The 11,914-nt window shown below is 39.1% G+C and overlaps 1 pseudogene; it reads right to left on the bottom strand.

Moving 5' to 3' along the window:
- Positions 1–352: 352 nt before the first annotated feature.
- LOC124979453 (T-complex protein 1 subunit eta-like) lies at positions 353–1,928 on the bottom strand (annotated as a pseudogene).
- Positions 1,929–11,914: the final 9,986 nt, after the last annotated feature.

Genomic DNA, 11,914 nt, shown 5'->3' with positions numbered 1-11,914 from the left:
TTCCCAATATAAAGGATCACCAGTTAAACAGTGGAATTTCATCAGGGAGAAGGGAGAGGTGGTAAAAGATGAGGCTCAGGAAGCAGCAATGCAATAGATCATATGCTGCTTCATTGGTTGTGATCAGGATTTTTTTTTTTTCCCTCAACTTACGATCATTGAAGTTTTGGGGCAGATGAGAGAGAGCTGAAGGGAAATGATATGACTGGATTTGCATTTTTCCCCCCTTAGGTCTTTTGTTTCATTTAAACAAACTCCGGTAAGCAGAGTGGGCTAATGACTATCATTTCCTCATGAAGCCAAGGAGAATAAGCATACCTGCAGCCAGTCAGAGTGTGATGGATGGGAAGGTTTACATTGAGGATGGTCTCAATCTCAGCCTGGGGTCAGTTCCCAGGGGAACACCCATGATGGTGCAGTAGTTCTTGATGATTTCATCTACATACATGTTAAGGCTCAGAGCTGCTGTCAGGGCATTGATCTGCACCATAGTCAGCTCCCACATGAAGACCTCAAAGTTGTCATTGCCCTCATTGCTGATATTAACCCCATACCACATACTCCCCTGATATGCTGAGCCCACAACTCATTGTAGATGTCTGTCACTCAGTTGGTGTGGGATAATCTCCAAGGTTTGGGCATATGTCCCAATCACCAGCAGCTGTTTTTCCAGGATAGTCAATGGTGATCATGCAGGTACTTGAAGAGCTCCATCTCAATGGCCCTGAAACCAGTTACCACCAATTCATTCCCGATGGCCCTCCTGATAATCGTGATGGCAACTTGCAGGGACTGTTCTGTTCTGTCTCCTGCATAAACTGCTTGATGCCACTATGGAGGATGAAAATGCTGGTCTTGATTTAGGGCAATCACTGAAGAAATTGTACCTCTCTTCTGATCAGGGTTTCTTCAAACACCTGGCAGAGGCTCAGCATATCTGCTGACAGAGCATTCACCCTAATCTGGATTGAACCTTTGCAGATCATCACTGTCATCTTCAGATCCTCTACAGTCACTTGGCAGGCACAGGACTAGTAGTCCCTGTAGGCAAAGTACTGGGTGGCCAGATCCCCAGTGGGGAGTTGGACAAGATGACTTTGGCTCTAGAATGATGGATCCTTTCTAACTTGTCATAGAGAATGTTTCATTTGGCATCAATAATTTCCAAGTGATCCTCACTGTGTAGACTCTGATTTTAGCATTATCTTTCTCAACTTTCATTTTGATTCCAACATTTAAGAGGGTAATCATGGGATTATTGCATTTTCTGGGTTGCATTTCAAGCCAATGTAAGAGAGAGTGTCCTTGAATGCAACATTAACCATAAGCAGGAGCTTTTCTAGGGATCCACCCAGGCCTTCTTGATTCCAGGAAGAATCATCATGATATCAACCACCATCTTAGAAAAGAAAGTTTTCTGCTAAAAGATCTACTTGGAACTCAGAGCAATCATGGCATACTTCTCTAGCAGCTTCTTCTGCTCCACTCTATCTTATTTCTTCTCATTCACAGCATTCTTTATCATCTTTTAATTGCCAAGGGAGTGGCTGCACAGAAGGCTTGGATGATGATGTAGGGGTGCAAACCTTTCCCCATGTATGGTTTTACCTGCTTTGGAAACTGTGCAGCCAGTAGAATCACCAAGGTGGAGACACCATTAACCTCTACATCTTGAGATTTTGCAAAAGTCCACTGAAGTCTTTGCTGCAAGACAGACAACAAAAAGGTTTCAGAATTGCGACCCTACCATTAGAAATGATTTCTTTGCCTTGATCATCCTGTATAAAGTTATCCATGCCACAGGGACCCAGAGTGGTTCTTATAGCCTCAGCAGTCACCTGGCAGTCACTGAATTTACTCATAAACTGCGGGATGTCTTGGTAGTTATCAGTCCTGTCTTTCTATGGGATAGCTGGGGCAGGCATCATTTTGGAAGCTTATTCAGAGGTCCATTCCTTCTCCTTTCTTCTCTGTGAATAGAATAAATGCCACAACACCCAGCAATCCCATAACACCCCGTACCAGAGAGTCTCCAGAAGCTACACCATATCCAGATTTGCATTTTGAGACCATCCATTTGATAGACATTTGACTGCATATCACTTACTTTTTAAAATTCCTTGACTTAAGTCCTCACATGGACTTCACCTCAAATTCTTCTGTTTATTCTGGTAGGACAGTTAAACTCCTTGGAAAGAGGCATGGTTGAGCTTAAATTCTAGCTCCATCAGTCATAAATTGTGTAATCATACAGAAGGTACTTATTTTCCAGTTATCCACTTTGCATTCTTTAAAATGATGATGGTAGTTCTCTTTTAGAAAAGAAGAAACAAATAATATGAATAATGGAGATATTATTTGAATAATTTCAGAGACATATGTCAATAAATTTTAGTTTTGATTATTATCCCTGCCAATAACTTACTCCTTTTGCAATCACAGTTTTTGAATAGCATACATTTTAGCATCATTTTTTTAAAATAAGAAGGTGGCATATTGATTTATTAGTAGTACAAGATATTATTTTATTTCTTTTCCATAGTGGGTATAAGAATTTGGATCTAGAGTGTCACTCAGAGACTCATTGAAGTATTGAAGGCTTGGTTCCCAGCTGTTGGTATATTGGGAGGTGGTGGAAACTTTAAGAGGTGGGACCTAGTTGGAGGAAGTAGGGCACTGAGGGAATGCCCTTGAAGGGTATATCTTGTTCCTAAGCCCCTCCTCTCTCCCTCCCTCCCCACCACTCTCATTCTTTTGCTTTCTATACAAGGTAAAGAGTTTCTTCTGCCACCCCCTTCCACCATGATGTCCTGTTTCATCACAGGGCCAAACTATGATCTAAAATAAACCTTTTGATTTTTCTCATGCGTTTTTGTCACAGTGATGGAAGCCTGACTAACGCAGAGAGGATAAGTATACATTAAATCACTTATATTTGCCTCTCTAGAGCTCTAAAAATAATATCCATGCATTGTGTTACATTATTTAATAATACTTTACCTGATGTAGGGAATTGATATCATGACTCTTTCAGGATTTTAAAATTGAACAGGATAAAATGATCCCGGACTCCAAAAACGGGAAAAACACAAGTTAATTTAGGTTGTGCCAGCAACACCAGCCGTCTAGCCAGTCAATTCAGACAACCTTTAGCTGGCAGGCTCTTATCTTTTCCAACTGGATAGGGTGGCCAGTATAAAGCCAGCATAGTTAGTTTCACACCATTGAAAACTTTGTTCCAATAAGCTGTCAAATATGCAGTCATAGTCAGTAATCAGGCTGCAGAAACTATTTAAATGAAAATGGCTACTTTTGAGTAAGACATAATAGGACATATTAGGTGGGGTTTGACCTACAAAGGGTAAAACATCAAAATTAATTTGGGGGAAAATTAAGATTCTCCTCACAGTCTCAAAGCTTCCTTCTCTAATCACAGTGCAGACACTATCAGTGAACAGAGGATCTTTGTATTATTTCCAAGTTTCTCCCGTTGTCAGTCACTGTGACAAAGTGCCGGCCAGTCTGACACAATGATGAATCACTCCAGACACTGAGTTTTCACATGACTGTGGAGGGTTCTTGGTGGATTCTGTCCTCTGGAAATGCCACAGACCAACACTGGGTGCTATGCTCATGAACAAAGCTTCAATCTGGTAAAATTAAACATATGCCTTTTAGAGAAAAGAGTTGGGTTATAAACATTTACTGTCTGTTTCTACCGTGTCTTCATATTGTAATTGATTCAAATGTCTATCGAGCAAATCTTCACTTTCCTAATCACTTCCTATCTATAAACTCTGCTGAAATGAGTAAGATTTGAAAGTATATTGAGAATTGAAATATTAAAAAAAATTTATTGTTTTTAGCTATTAAAAAACAGGTGGACCATTTTTTTCTTTATCTTTGAAATTTGAACATACAACATATAAATTCTCTGCTAATACATTTTCTTAACTGATTAGATCTTACAAACCTAATGCTGGATGATGGATTGATGCATAGTCCAATGCAAATGTACTTGTAATGTCTACCTTAGCTTCCTGTTAGAGACTTGTCAATACACCAGTGCCTCAAATCCATTTTCTCAGTAAAAATGTTGCAGTTTTCTGATTACTATTCACAAAGGCAGCTTCCTGAGTTATTTCTGCTCCTGCACAATATTCATGATAGCAATTTGATACCTTAGCAGTTTCAAGGTTATCAAGTGATTGAAAATCCTACTGCTTACTTCAAGGTGTAACATATACAACTGTGCTGTCATCCATTATAGCAGTATAATAGTTTTTTGTAATGCCTTTCATGAACTGCTGATTTAGAAGTGTAAGCCTAACTTCTGAAGGCGCTTATCAGTCTCGGGCTGGGGAAGTATTGCTTCGCTGGAAAACATCAGCCTGGGACTCTTTGTTCTACTTGGAAAAAACTAAACCAACTTTCATTTCTCTCTTTGATAGCGTTAGAGCCCTGCCCTGTGAAATTATTAAGGTACATTTGCAAGAAGACACAAACAAACAAAAGCCATGGTTATCTGGTCTTTTGAAAGGCTATGTTAATCAGCAATGAATTTTAGTAGGTGCTATTGGATTTTGCAGATTGTCAAGATTAAGTTAGAAGAAAGGAATTACTGATGGAAATGAGAGAGATTTTACTGAAGTAAAAATACAAAAAATCAAGCAAATTCATAATGATGCTGGGAAGCAAAATCAACCGTTATTCAGACCCCTGCTTTCTACACATTGCTCTACCCACACATTGAATTTTGGTTTAGGGGTCTCTGGTTGGAGCAGAGGGTTGCTTGAATGAGTTTAGAAGGTGGCATCTGTTTAAGTAACAGATGTCCGTGTCACTGAGGTGCTATGTTCTCACTCTTTATATATGGGGAAATTGCTGCTGAAAGAGTTTTATTGTCTTTATGCAAATGAAAATACATATTCTTTTCCTTAAAGGGTTCCTTATCCTGATGTGGATCCACTACAACCATAAAGGACTTCAGCCTCATCAATTTTTTTTTTTTTTTAAATTTTGGAATCTGATAGTTTCTTATGCACTGCCAGTTGTGCATGAAATGAGGTTTGGAATTACAGACATACTTAACTCTTATTTAATGAGGCCCCACTGGGTTGAAGCAAATCATAAACTGGCAGAGTAAGGTTGGTGCTGACCCCTCACCAAGATAAATCACCTGCTGTGGCACCAAAAAGACTAGACCTGGATGGCATTCACACCCCCTCTGATAGCTTTAAATGTGGAAGGAAGGCATTGCCATAGGGACTGATTTGACCATCATGGTTCATTTGGTTTTCAGTTCATAGAAATCTCTTGTTCCTTTTATTTTTCAGAAGAGATGAGGAAGAGATGAGCTAACCAAAACTTCTCTTCATGTGGTCACATAAAATTAACCATTACAAATATTCTAGGTGACAATATGTAAAGTATACATAAAGAACTTCTGCATTTCTGCTGAATACCAAATTATGATGGTTATCTTGAAGAAGAGTTAATTGCTAGAGTAGCAAGTTGAACCACTCATTTCTTTCATGAAATGTCATTTCGCTTGAAAGTACAAAAGAGAAAAACTATGAAGAATAGATAAACTATTCAGAGTTAGGTATTTGGGGGATGTCATGAAAGTGAAAAAGAGTCTTTTACTTCTAGGCAAATGACTACAATAAATTTGAATTTCAAGAACCTTTATCCATTACCATATGCTTGGCAACCTCCTGATATTTAAAGATTTTTCTAATCAAATTGGTGGCATTAGTACTAAATGTGATGTTTTGATATTATAAAATGAAAAGTGTCAATATTTAAAAGATCTGCATAATTCTGTGAATGAGTACTTCCCAGGTCCCAAAATCATGCATGGTAAAAAGATCCATTCAAGTGCAAGATAGACTAACTGATTGTAACGTAATAGAATAAGTAAAGTTCATTGATAATTTTTTAGTTCCCATACATACCTAAACTTTAAGAAACTACTACTTAGTGAGTTTTGGTGTTCAAAAGGATCTCTTCTATTACCTGAAACGGCTCTTGGAATTTTCCTTACTTTTCCAGCTACATCTATGTCTAAGGTCATATTTTATTCACGTATTTCTGCAAAACAAAATAAAACAAGAGATTGAATATAGACACAGACATAGGAATTTAGCTGTCTTTTATTAAGCCAAACAGCAACGAGACTTAGATTCATAGAGGTCTGTAGAGATAATTTATTGAATTGTTTGACTTATTAAGACAAACCTGGGAGATTTTTAAATTTATTTTCATGTGGACAATTATAGAAATTAAAGTAATTTCAAAGTCCGTGGGAAGTCTCATGTTTTCCAAGAAGAAAAATTGACTCTATACCCATGGAAGTCATGTACTTGTGATAAACCAAATATTCCTAGGTATCAGCAGTCCAGCACCAGTGTGGTCAAGTGGACAGCAGGACTGATGTAGCTCATTAAGCACCCCACCCATTCCACATACTTCAGATGCTAGCATATCCTCTCCAGGGTTCTGCATTTCCTCTACCCCACTAGTGTTTCTGAAACCATCAAAGTGGTTTTCATTTATATTTGTGAATCAACTAAGTCTGCTAGGACATTCCTATCCTAGTTCACTAGCTCGAGCCACAGCTAATACTATTGATGCTTTCAAAACTTCAGATTGCTAAAATTCAGATGGCCTTCATGCTATTGTCTCCATGTTGTCACATCACCACCCACTAGAGAAAAACTAAAAGGACACCTTTTTAGGAAATGGGAATGTAGTGAGCAGCTTAGCAGGGAGTATGAGTTATGACACTGGAAGAGACCTGTCAATATCATAGGGGAAGAAAGACATCATGAAATTAATTTCAAAGTAAAGAGATCACGGGTAGAGATCATGTGCTTAGCACATGGCAGAGGGTGCAGGATGTCAGGGTGGGACTGAGGTAGGGAGCCAAGCCACCATCAAGGGGATAGTTGTTATAATATAATTTGTAAAAATATATTCTGGAAACATACAAATTTTCATGGAAAAATGTGATTCCCATGACAAAGAGGTCCCCAATGTGTCAATAAAGTCACTGTAGTTAGAATAGAGGATGTGGCCCAGGAGCCCAACGCTTCTCCCTTATCAAGGTTCAGGTCCATTCCCTTCAACCTTGCTTTTCATTGAAAGAGAAGTAAACAACGACTGTTTACTGGGTGACTCTTCCAAGAGAGTTGTCTGAAGTCAGTGGGAAAATTAAGAGCCAGGTTTGAGATAGAGAAGAATTTCAGAACTCCTAACAGCTGAAAATAACTGCCAACCCCATTTACCCTGAACTGTATTTGCATTATTTCAGTCAGCTGTTTCACTGCTGTGACCAAAAGGCCTGACAAGAACAATTAGAGGAGGAAAAGTTTATTTGGGGGCTTACAGTTTCAGAGGTCTAAGTCCATTCCTCAGGGCTTGAGATGAGGCAGAATATCATGGCCAAGGTATGTGGCAAAGGAAAACAACTGGGGACATGGCACCAGGAAGCAGAGGAAGATACTAAGCTCAGCTCACAAAATATACACCCAAAGGCACACCCCCAGAGATCCACCTCCTCCAACCAAACCTTACCTGCCTATAGTTAACACCAGTTAATCCTTATCAGGGGATTAACACAGTGTTCAGGTTAAGGCTCCCATAACCCAATCATTTCATCTTAAATTTTCTTGCCTTGTTTCACTCATGAGCTTTTGGGTGACACCTAACATCTAAACCACAGCATGCATGATCTAGAGGGAGAACAATTTGCTTCTATTTCTTTTACTCCTAATTATCTTTATTGATTTGTTTTTTAAGAAATCAAATTTAAGGGAAAGTAACCTCTCAAAATCGAGAATCTTAGAAAACATCTCTCAAACACTTGTGCACTCGTGGGCCCCCCCTTCCCTCAAACTGTCTCCAAGTGTTTTCATTTGATGTACTTATTTTAGTATCTAAGAACAACATTCACTACGAAGATAAGTATGAGTTAGTGGTTTTTATCATTATTCAGAATTCTTTTCAATTATCAGTATCGAAATTTATCTCTACTAGTGTGGATAAATACAATTTGATTGGACTTAGCTTTTAGAAATCAGTTTTCTGAGACTCTGAACAAACTTTATGGAGATTGTTTGAAATGAAGGAGGTAGAACATACATATATGTGTGTGTGTCTATATGTATATGGACATATATATATATATATCATATATATATATATATAAAATTTAGTTCTATGGCTATAATTGATAGCAAGATAGTCTTTATAACCAGCAAAACTCAATTATCATTTTTGGTGCCTTTGTAGTATATTATTTGTGGACAAATTATTCGTAGACATCATTAGGGCCATCATTAGTTCTATGATTTCCACAGGTAACCTAAAAATGAGAAAAGATGTCATAACAGCTGAGTAGAATGCCAACTGAAGCATTTGGGAATGTCCCTGCATATCTTAAATGCCAGAGTTGAACATCAAGGGCCCCTGTATGCCTAGGTCTAGATAGAGATAGAGAGAAACCCTAAACCATCTACCTCACCACCACCTTCAACTCCATTTCCTTCTCCCCCTGCAACAAACAATTCCCTGAATCATCCCTGGATACTGTACAGGCAAGAACTAACAGGGTGATCAAAAGCAAAATCAAGTAGATGTGACAATGAGAGAAAGGAAAGAAGCCCTGATGGGGCACTCATGATGGGGGTGTAATTGTGCCTATGGCAGGAGCAGAGGGCTCAGGTTCCTACTGCAGGTGCTTGCTTGCTTCACTCAGGCCTAAATCATGTTTCCTCTGACCTGAATCAACAGGCAGGAATTTGGAGATATCCCAGGTCATGGGTAGCATATAAACTTTTCCTGACATGCTGATGCCTTTTGATAGGTAATGTGTCTAGCATACTGTGCTGAAATAGATTTTGAGACTAAAATTATGCTGTAAGAAAGAGATTATAATTCATAAACAATATTTGCCATGGACATGAAAAGGGAGATTGTAACACATGTGTGACATAATTATCAATCAATAATTATCAATTATTATAAGGTATCTGCTTCTCCAGGGCCTGCCAAATGTATAAATACCTCCTCCTTCCATAGCCTCAGGTCCTAAGGTCACCTTGATGCTAGCGGCATTGCCTGGTGGAAGAGATTGGCATGTGTATGATGATTGTTGTGTAGGGCCATTTCTGTCTTTTCCTGTCCTTCCATTTCTAAAAGACACCAGGGATTCAAGTCCCCATGTTTATTTTATTACCACCCTCTTCATTGATCCTGTTCCCAGAATAATTTTCTTCAGTGTCTACCAGAAAAGCCTTCCATCAGTCTCTGAACTCTCCCAAATGAGGGGCAGAGACAAAAATGAAACTATTCACAAAAGCAGGAAGACCCAAAGGGACTCTCCCCCTGGGCCACTGAGATACTTATTAATAGTTCAAGTGAAATGACAGTCAAATGATTTCCTTGTTTGTTCTCTGCCCCTGACCAGTTTGTCAAGATATCCATGTTGAAAATGTCTTGTTCTCTCTATTTATATTGCATCTTAATGCAATTGGTTGCTTTCCCCTCTTTGTTTCAGGGTGGTGACACAGCTCTGGGGGCCTGGGGATGATGAAGTGAATGAGGAGAGAGAGAGACAGAAAGCACACACATGAAAACCCTCATCAGCAATAGTTTTTCTTATTTATAGCGACAACCCCAAGCAAAATATAAAAATATATTTAGGGAGATGACAGCTTTGTTGCTTCTTGATCACAAACCAGCACTTAGGAGTTCACTTTTGTGAGCAGATAGAAAGGGCTGTGCCTTGATAAAACAGGATGAGGAAAAAGAAAAAGAGATCAGGTGAAGGGCAATATGTCCTAGATAAGACCAGCACAAGGATGGATATGTTGAACAGAATGCAGATTCAGATTCTTGACTGCAGGGACCCTGGACTAGGGGGGATGAAAAACTCCCCATTCAGAAATCAGAATTCCAAAAAGGCAAGAAGTGTTCAGAGTTGCTTTCCAGTACTACAGTTTGTATTTGAAAAGAAAAACAGTCCTTAATTTACTTTACAACAAAATAAGATGGAAAAAATGTGCATGAAAATATTTAAGGAATCAGTTATTCCTGTGTTAAGTAGAAGCAGTAGAAATTTATAAGTGGACTCATGTTTGAATTGATAAACCACTTTAAAAGGTAGAGGAACTGAGGAGAGGTGATGAACCGGAGACTTCCTGCCTGCAGAGAGTAAAAGTCCTTCCTCCACATGCCTAACAATTCCAGTTCTTCCTTTGGCTATCCCACCATTGCTTTGAACACATTTCTCTGGTTCAGTCCTTGCTCTCCATGCCCAGTTAGCTCACATAATCTGGCTACTTTGACAGCACATGCAATTTTACATGAATGCCCTTCCCCAGACCATACCAAGCTCCATGCTCCCACCACATGCCCTCCTGCCCATCCTTGTCCCTACTCCAGGTTCACCTCCTTGTTGTCTCAGCTCTCTCACCCTCACCAACTCTTTCTCTGAGCACGATCTCTCCATGAGTCTGCTTTTACCCACCTTAGCTTACCTTGATTGTCATTGAGGGCTTTTCTTTGGTATGTCATTCTATGTCTGTTGACAATCATTCTCCCACCAATCTGCATCTACTACCATTCTTGGTAAAAGAAGTAAAGAGAAAATAGCCCCCATGAGGAGTACGAAGAAAGAGAAAGGGAGAAATTTATGATCTCCAGTTAACTCTCATTAATGATGTACTTCATGAAGAGAGACCACCCACCTCCACTGACCAAACCAGTTGATTTGAAATGGCATATTTTGGCTAGTATGGGGATCATTAAATCTCCAGATGCCTTTTTGAAAGAAGCATTTGTCTGATGGCAGCAGTTCTCAAACTTTGCTCCATTAGAATAATCTCGTGGGAAACCTGAAGTGTAGGCTGCATGTCACGCCAAATAAATCTGAATCCGCAGGAGTGGAAACCAGGTGTTTGGAAGCCAAGTTTAAAAACCAGTGCCTAGGCTTAAAGAGCAGCAGAAATGGAGGCAGACAGTAGAGAGGAAACAAAAGGAGAACTGGATTCAGAATCTCTGCACCTTATTGGCTTTGTCACTTTGTCACTAAATCTCTTATAGTCTCATTTTCATTAGCTATAAAATACAGTTAACTCTAACTTCATAGGCCAGTCCTCAGTATTCTGAAGAGGTTTTAGGAAATCATGGTTTTGTATTTTTGGAAATGTTTCGTAGACTACAACACACCATGTGGAATGCAAAGTGCTATTAAAGTCACATAGCAGCAAGATGATTTCCAGCCTCTAATCTCTCATTCCACTCAACATCTTTGGCAAAATTGTAAGCTACATGTAGTCTGTGATTGGCACACTCACTTCAATTCCATTTTGCGTCCTGCTCTCTCCTCTAATGATGCTTATGACTTGGTTTTCTGTGTCTTTAAGATATTCATTGACATCCAGGACCATGGCCAGGGTAGCCATCTTGCCATGCTTTCAATGTGTTTAGAAGACACAAGGAAGAATGTGACTTGGGCAAATCACTTTGAGCCAGAATTTAGCAAGTTAATCATGTTCAGCTAGGATTTCAAAGATCCCAATGTCTGTTCTCCTTTCTGAGACTACTCTGTTATTTTCAGTATAGTTCTCACTTATCACCTTATCACCTCCTTTCTCTGTCTTGGATTCTTCCAAAATTGACTTAATATCTCGACTCAAATCTTACATGTTTTAATGACTAATGTTTCTATTCTACTAGTATACCCAGAGGCTAATAACTATATTTATGTTTTTGACAGTCTAAAACATGACCATGCCCTGGTCATGATTTCTAACAACTTTTTGGGTTGGCATATTAGTTTTGGACTCACACCTCCTCTGAACCATGATTAGTACAAGGATAATATCAGGACTGACTGAACCCCTTC

The sequence above is a fragment of the Sciurus carolinensis genome, chromosome 3 (assembly GCF_902686445.1).
Source record: "Sciurus carolinensis chromosome 3, mSciCar1.2, whole genome shotgun sequence".
NCBI classification, from domain to species: domain Eukaryota; kingdom Metazoa; phylum Chordata; class Mammalia; order Rodentia; family Sciuridae; genus Sciurus; species Sciurus carolinensis.
Note: the sequence above shows the minus strand (reverse complement) of the source record. Positions and strands in the feature narration are given on the sequence as shown.